This window comes from Rhinopithecus bieti, unplaced genomic scaffold, assembly GCF_001698545.2.
Source record: "Rhinopithecus bieti isolate Rb0 unplaced genomic scaffold, ASM169854v2 scaffold_74680, whole genome shotgun sequence".
NCBI lineage: Eukaryota > Metazoa > Chordata > Mammalia > Primates > Cercopithecidae > Rhinopithecus > Rhinopithecus bieti.
In genome coordinates, this window is record NW_016828033.1 from 1,224,130 (window position 1) to 1,231,201 (window position 7,072).

Sequence of the window (7,072 nt, forward strand, 5' to 3'; positions counted from 1 at the left end):
GGGGGCAGGGGGGAGCTTGGAGGGCGGTGGCATGATGCCAGCCAACCCAGAACCATCTGCGGTGCCTTCTGCACTGAAGCAGGCACTGTCTGTCCCGCCCTCCTCCTCTCCCTCTCTTCCTCTCTCATTTTTAATTAGGTGCTGAATTAATTAAATCCTACATGCTAATTAACATTTCTACAGGGAAGAATGCCAGGTCAGAAAAATGGGGGGTGGTAAAACAAGGCTTTGTCCATTTAAGATAGGAGATTTAGGGATGGGAAGGTAGAGGGAAGAGGAATAAAGGTTGAGGTGGAAAGAACAGTCTTTTAAGAGTGGAAAGAAACTGAGATAGGTATAAAGAGATAGCGAAGGGAAATCATGGAACCTATGAAAAAGAAAAAAGTAGAATTATTAGCACTGGGGAAATGAAACTTAAAGCCTCTAAAGGTTAGGAAGTAGAGCCGTGAGTCTCAAGCATTAGCATGCATGAATAACCTGAGAAATAATGACACAGGATGCTAATTTGCTGCCTTGAATGTCTTCTAAAGAAATAAATTTCAGGCCGGGCACGGTGGCTCATGCCTGTAATCCCAGCACTTTGGGAGGCAGAGACGGGCGGATCACGAGGTCAGGAGATCGAGACCATCCTGGCTAACACGGTGAAACCCCGTCTCTACTAAAATAAAAAAAAATTAGCCAGGTGTGGTGGCGGGCGCCTGTAGTCCCAGCTACTCCAGACGCTGAGGCAGAATGGCCTGAACCCGGGAGGCGGAGCTTGCAGTGAGCCGAGATCGCGCCACTGCACTCCAGTCTGGGCAACAGAGTGAGACTCCGTCTCAAAAGAAAAAAAAAAAAAGAAATAAATTTCAATTTTAACAGGAATACTTTAGGTTAGAAATGAAGGAGAACTTCCTTATTTCAAGGCCATGGGACACTTTACTAAAGGAACTCTAGAAGGTAAATTATTTTCTGCTCAGAATGGTTAAAGTTTGCCCAAAGCCAGGGGAGGTGATGTACTTTGAAGATTTTTTTCTAGATAAATACTAATCCTGTAGTGTGTACTGTGTCCTGGAGAACCAAGAAAATCCAGGATGGGAAAATTCAGGATTCATCCTCAGTTCTCTTCTCATTGCATCCAGGGTGAACTTTGACCTTGCTCTGTATGGTCCTATCAACTTTTTAGGGATGAACCCTCTCTTTAAATTAGGTCGTTGCTTCCCTGGGAGGTTTAGGTTACTGATTCCTAGCTAGGACGTCAGATGGCTGTCTGATGGCTAGCATGAATTCTCTTCTTGGCTGAGGGGTTGACAGACAGGAGAATGACGAGTTCTGTATGAGGCCAGAAGAAGGCGGGATGGGAGGGTATGGATTGACAAGGTTATGGCCGGCACAGAGGACTCCACTGTGAGATGTGGCCTAGCCTGAAAAAAAGTAGGGAAAGCTTGCTTGTCATTGCTTTTTTTCCTCTGAAAGATAAAGAAAACTATGCTTAGTACAGATCTAAACTCTCCCTTGTGTCCCCTGCTCCCCCACCAAGAAATGATGTCTGGAAGGTATCCAACAGGTTAGCAGATCCTTCTGATGGCCCTTAACCCAACCTTTTTCAGTCTGAAATGAATCAGGGGCAAGTACTATCTTATATCCCTCACACCACCATTCATTTAATTAGATGGCATTGCCCACCACCATTATTCCTGCTATAATAATCAATTCACTCAAAAATGTTTGCATATTAAGCACCTACTATCTCTGTCAGACACATTAAGCATTAGGGTTAGATACAAAAATAAAGAATGAGGTAGAACTACTATATCTGAGGGGTTTATATATTCCAGTTTAGTGGGGTGGGGAAAGGATGTACACAGCAAAGTGTGGTAACTTGGCCGGGCATGGTGGCTCACACCTGTAATTTCAACACTTTTGGGAGGCTGGGGTGTGAGGATAGATTGAGCTTAGGAGTTTGAGACCAGCCTGGGCAACATAAGGAGACCCTATCTCTGTAAAAAATTAAAAAAAAAAAAAATTAGTCAGGTATGGTGGCATACACCAGTGATTTGAGCTACTTGTGAGGCTGAGGTTAGAGGATCGCTTGAGCTCAGGAGGTTTGAGGCTGCAGTGAGCTGTGGTTCATGCCACTGCACTCCAGCCTGGGTGACAGAGTGAGACTCTGCCTTAAAAAACTCAACAAAGTGCAGTAACTCATTCTGCATATACGTATGAACATACAAATATGAATTCCTGTAGCACTTTTGCCTGTGCTTCTTTTTTATATATTGTTACATATTCATTCTTACATATATGTGTCTTATCTGTCCCCAGAGATGGGGGCCTTTTTGATGGAAGAAACAGGGCTTCAGAGTGAGGTCCAAATAGCACTAGCCTAAAGTCTTACATGTTAGCCGCCGTTCAGTAAATTGGTTGATTAATATATCACCATTTATCAAGGTGGAATCATTGCTTTAGAGTCTGTGACATTCCTAGTTGTGGCAAGTATTTGTCCTCTGAAGGGAGCTCTTATTTTTTAAAAGTTGCAAAAAGTATGAGAGTGAGTAAGATATAATTATGTGATGAACATGATAGGTAACTGAATAGGATCAATTGCTTAGGTTCCTAAATGGGAGTTGAAGTCAGCCTGGGTGGCTAAATAGGGGCAGTTCCTAAATGGGGGCAGGCCTGAAGAGAGGCAGTGGGGAGTGAAGAGAAAAGGGCATAGGCCTGTGTTTGTATGTACTATATTTCCTTTCACTTTTTTGTAGACATTTCCCCCTATCTTCCTACTCCAAAATTATGATTAGGCAATTTATATACATTTATATTGTTTTGTTCCCTTAACATTGTGTCATCTTTTCCTATACTGTTTTGAAATCATATTAAAAACATACTTAGGTTAGCACGATGGCTCACGCCTGTGATCCCAGTACTTTGGGAGGCTGAGGCAGGAGGATTGCTTGAGTCCAGGAGTTCAATACCAGCCTGGCAACATAATGAGACCCCATTTCTACAAAAAAAAAAAAAAAAAAAAAAAAATTAGTCAGGCATGGTGGCTTGTGCCTCTAGTCCCAGGTACTTGGGAGGCTGAGGTGGGAGGATTGCTTAAGCCCAGGAGGTCAAGGCTGCAGTGAGCCGTGATTGCACCACTGCACTCCAGCCTGGGCTATACAGCAAGATACTGTCTCAAAACAAAAACAAAAACATGCTTAATGAACATGTAATAGTCTCTCATGGATATACCAAAATTTGTAAAAGCATTTCTTATTTGTTAGACATTTAGAATGTTTCCAGATTTTTGTTGTTTAGTTAGGTTTTCTTCTTTTTATGATGACATTGACATCTTTATACATAAGTCTCTGTAGTTTTCTGAAGAGGAATTTCTGGCACAAAGCATAAAGACCCTCATTCTAGTCTGTAGATTGTGTTAGATTCACCTGGGAAAGCTTATTATTATTTAAATTTTTAAAGGCTTACTTTTTGAATAGGTAAAAAATTTAAACACTATAAAAGGGAATGCAATGAAATTTTCTTCCACTTTTGCCCCTTGTTTCCCCTCCGTAAAGGTGTTCTGTGCATGTATGAGTACATGTGAAGATATTGAATATCTGTACAAAAAAAATAGAGATTATTTTGATTCTACCTCCCAGAAGTTCTAATTCAGTCTGAAATGAAGCATTGGAATATCCCCCCACTCCCAAAGCTTTCTAGCTAATTCTACTGCGTAGCCAAATTTGGGAACCACTAGGTTAAATGAACTTATAGGATCCTTTCCAGCTCTAAAATTTAATGACTGAAACTCACAGAATTCATAATTTTAAAAAGAGTGATGATTAATATAAATAATAAGTCATAATCAAGTGTCATAAAGATTCTCTTTGAAATGATCTCAGGGATCCAGTTTTTTATACTGAATTTATTATTAATAATAATACAAATAATGGCTACCATCTGTTGAGTGCTTATTTGTGGTGATCTCTGTGGAAAGTGCTGTATACATTCTCACTTAAACCTCATAGCACCCCATGAACCAGCTAGGTAATTCTAAAGGCTTTGGGGAGATTAAGCAGCTTGCCGGTAATTGTGGGATTAGTAAGTGGCAGAGTGAAGATCTGAACTCAGGCCTTACTGTAGGCTAATGTTCATCCTCCCTCATTCCCTGCCGCCAACCGTGAGATTAATAATATAGATAAGAGAGTACGCCTTTCATCCTCACCCCCAAATTCTTGTAACCACTGTTATCAAATTAATGTGTATCTTTCTGGATTCCCTTCTGTGCGTTTATTTACATAGAAGAGTATTACATGGTTTTGTGAGTTTTATTTTTAGATAACTAGGAGCACACTGTACAGAGGGTTATACCATACTTGCTTTTTTACTTAATAATAATACACCTTGAAAATATTTCTGCCTGAAGATACAATGTTGGCTGGGTGAGGTGGCTCACGCCTGTAATTCCAGCACTTTGGTAGGCTGAGGCGGACAGATCACCTGAGGTCAGAAGTTCGAGACCAGCTTGACCAACATGGAGAAACCCTCTCTCTACTAAAACTACAAAATTAGTCGGGCATGGTGGCGCATGCCTGTAATCCTAGCTACTGGGGAGGCTGAGGCAGAAGAATTGCTGGAACCTAGGGGGCGGAGGTTGCGGTGAGCCAAGATTTCACCATTGCACTCCAGCCTGGGCAACAGGAACGAAATTCTGTCTCAAAAAAAAAAAAAAAAAAGTAATATTATTCTAAGGAACGAATGTCTCTAGTTCATGTAACTGTTTCCCTAATGGTGGGAATTATTATAAGCAGTACTATTAGAAAGAATGTTGAGTTATTTTGTCATAAATTCATAGAAGTAGAATTGCTGGAGAGAAGTTTTAAATGTTAATGGAGATGGAAGTTGCCCTCCAAAAACGCTAAACCATGCTAGCAACGGAAATGGTACTCTCATACACTGCTAGTGCAAGTCTATGAGAGTACCATTTCCCTTGCTAGCATGGGACAAACGGTAGCTCCTCACCTGAATTTGCTTTATGTTAATTGCTTCTACTGGACGGTCTCTTGCAGAAAAAACCAAATATTGACAGATCTCTTTTGATTAAACTCTAGGGTAACTTTCCCCCTATTATTTCTGACCTCTGTCTGCACCTGTTCTCGGAGATACATAGTCTTTTTTTTTCTTTTTGAGTCAAGTGTCTACATTTTATGTCTTTTTTGAACATCCTTGTGCCTGTCTGCATTTCCTTTTTTTTAGTCACTATTATGCCTGGAGTGGTTTAGGTATAACTCTGCTTAGAGTCAGAATGATTTCTCTTAACTACCTGTCAGCCCCGTTGGGGGTGGGGGTGAGGAATTATATAACACTTTAACACATTGCTTATTTTCTGTTTTAACACTTTATTTGTTTGCTAAATATTGTTTTGCCCTATTTGTGATCTGTTTAGAATGTGTGCGTCAGGCTGCCTTTGAACAGAAGCCACTAAAGGGTGGGATCAGAGTGCTTGTGTGTCAATTCAGCAGGAGGCCTCTTAATTACAGGGCAGCATTGGCTAGTGCACAGTGAAAATGGGCCTGCCCTAATGAAAAGGGGTACAGTCACCTTCAAGCCCTACTGACTTTTGGATTACACACAGGAACAAATAAACAATAAACTAAAAATAAATAAGTAATGAATATTGTTTGCTACTTTAATAACTTCAGTTGCCTTAGTAGTTATTACAGAAAAAATAAAAGGGATAGATGCATTCAGGAAGGCTTCTATTCTTGAAGGCCTTTTTTGATTTTCCTCCGGTGTGAGTAATGGAGGAGTAAATGTGTAGAGGGAGGGAGTAAGAGGCCTCTTCCAGCCCCAGGGATCTAGGATCCTTGAATAATTGGGAATGTTTGCCACTGTGGCCATAAAAAGTTCAAGTTGGGCTATTTAGCTTCTAGATCTTGATGCTATGAACAGATCAATGAAGAAAAACTGACATTTAAGAAACTCCAGAGCATTAGAGCTGAGAGGGAATTTGGAGGTCATTTACAGTGGCATATGGCTTAATGGGGTTTGGAATCTGAAAAAACTGACCTTGAAACTCAACCACATCCTAGCTGCATAGCTTTTGGCAAGTCGCCTCCCCTCTCTGAGCTGCAGTTTCTTCATTTGCAAAATAAAGATAATAACTACTTCATAGGATTGTTTTGTTTGTTTTTTTGAGATGGAGTCTCACTCTGTCACCCAGGCTGGAGTGCAATGGCACAATCTTGGCTCACTGCCTCCCTGGTTCAAGCGATTCTCCTGTCTTAGTCCCCCGAGTAGCTGGGATTACAGGTACACACCATCATGCCTAGCTAATTTTCGTACTTTTAGTCAAGACAGGGTTTCACTGGTCTTGAGTGACCAGTCAAGACTGGTCTTGAACACGTGACCTCAGGTGATCTGCCTGCCTTGGCCTCCCAAAGTGCTGGGATTACAGGTGTGAGGTACTGTGCCTGGCCACTTCATAGGATTTTTATGAGAAATAGAAATAAGTATAAAGCATTTCCCAAAGTGCCTAGTATGTAGAAGGTACTCATGTGGTTATCATATGGGCCAGCACCTTCATTTGGATGAGGAAACTGGTTTAGAGAAGTGAAGTAGCCAGCTTGAGGTCACAGACCTTGTGAGTAGCAGAGGCAGGCCCAGAATCTAGATATCTTGACTTTTCGTCCAGTTTCCTTTCTACCATACTACAATACAGGCTTCTTTCATTTATTCTTTAGTTTAAAAAGAAAAAAAGCAAAAACATGCTGCTGCCACCGCCCTCACCCCACAACATGTGCGCACCCTCTTCCTTCTTTGTCTTTCTTTGTGTATAGGCAGATAATTGGGATGGGAACCCCACAGAGGTACAAGATAGGAAGAAATGCTCAGTTGGGGAGATTTAATTGACTGGCTTATCAGAAGGCCTTGCTGGCAGTAAACTAGTCATCTTGGATCCATCTCTGGCATTAAGCAGTGAGGAATGTACTTTGAGCTCCTTGACTCCCCTCCCGCTTTTTTCCTACTGTGCTCACAGGCTCTGGTTGGCTGGGACTTCCAAATGGATGAGGCTGATTTGCACTGGTATCTTTTTTTTTTTTTTTTTTTT

General features: G+C 41.3%; 1 long non-coding RNA gene across 1 annotated transcript in view; it reads left to right on the forward strand.

Annotated features, from left to right (window-relative positions):
* LOC108523588 (uncharacterized) overlaps positions 1-7,072 on the forward strand; it is a 46,956-nt gene that overhangs the window by 580 nt on the left and 39,304 nt on the right. The gene's annotated exons all lie outside the window — the stretch shown is intronic.